The sequence below is a fragment of the Seriola lalandi genome, unplaced genomic scaffold, assembly GCF_002814215.2.
Source record: "Seriola lalandi dorsalis isolate HSWRI2012SDOR001 ecotype SW California unplaced genomic scaffold, Sedor1 jcf7180002054954, whole genome shotgun sequence".
In the NCBI taxonomy this organism is placed as follows: Eukaryota; Metazoa; Chordata; class Actinopteri; order Carangiformes; family Carangidae; genus Seriola; species Seriola lalandi.
The window spans coordinates 668,291-668,886 of record NW_019525505.1 but is presented as its reverse complement, the minus strand read 5'-3'; positions in this window follow the sequence as shown (position 1 = coordinate 668,886).

The following is a 596-nucleotide window of genomic DNA, read 5'->3' as shown; positions in this document are numbered from 1 at the left end:
AATCAGCTGTTCAAAGAGACAGTTTACAAAAGAAACTACTGACTTGCCAAGTGAGAGAATAGGTGTCATTCCTGTGGATGGACTAAGGAATAAGGAATAGTTCCCTCAGAATGCAGAGTCGTCTCTCTCTAGTCTGTGGGCCAGTATTGGTTTAGTCATTTCATAATCCTTCCTCCCTGAGATCAAGCAGCAGAAATTATGTGACAATGAGCAAATACTACTGAGGGATTTCTGGGTAAACTAAATAGAGTAGTCTTACATGTCACTGTTTTTCTGGGCTGTGTTAAAAAAGGGCAAAAAGATTCAAAGATTTACACACAGAGTGATGACAACTGCTCATATATAAATAACGTTTATTTACAATATGAATATATACACAATACATGTGATGAAGAAAGAAGAAGTGTATTCTGGACAGGAACGTCTCTCTTACACCTCTGATTAAAGGTTTACTGTCTCATCAGGAGATTTAGTGAAACAAGGAGTTGAGGAACAGCAGAGTTTGACCAGTAGAGCTGCTGCTGCTGCTGCTGCTGCTGCTGCTGCTGCTGCTGCTGCTGTCAGTCCCAGTCCAGCGTAGAGGCCGATCCTTCCCC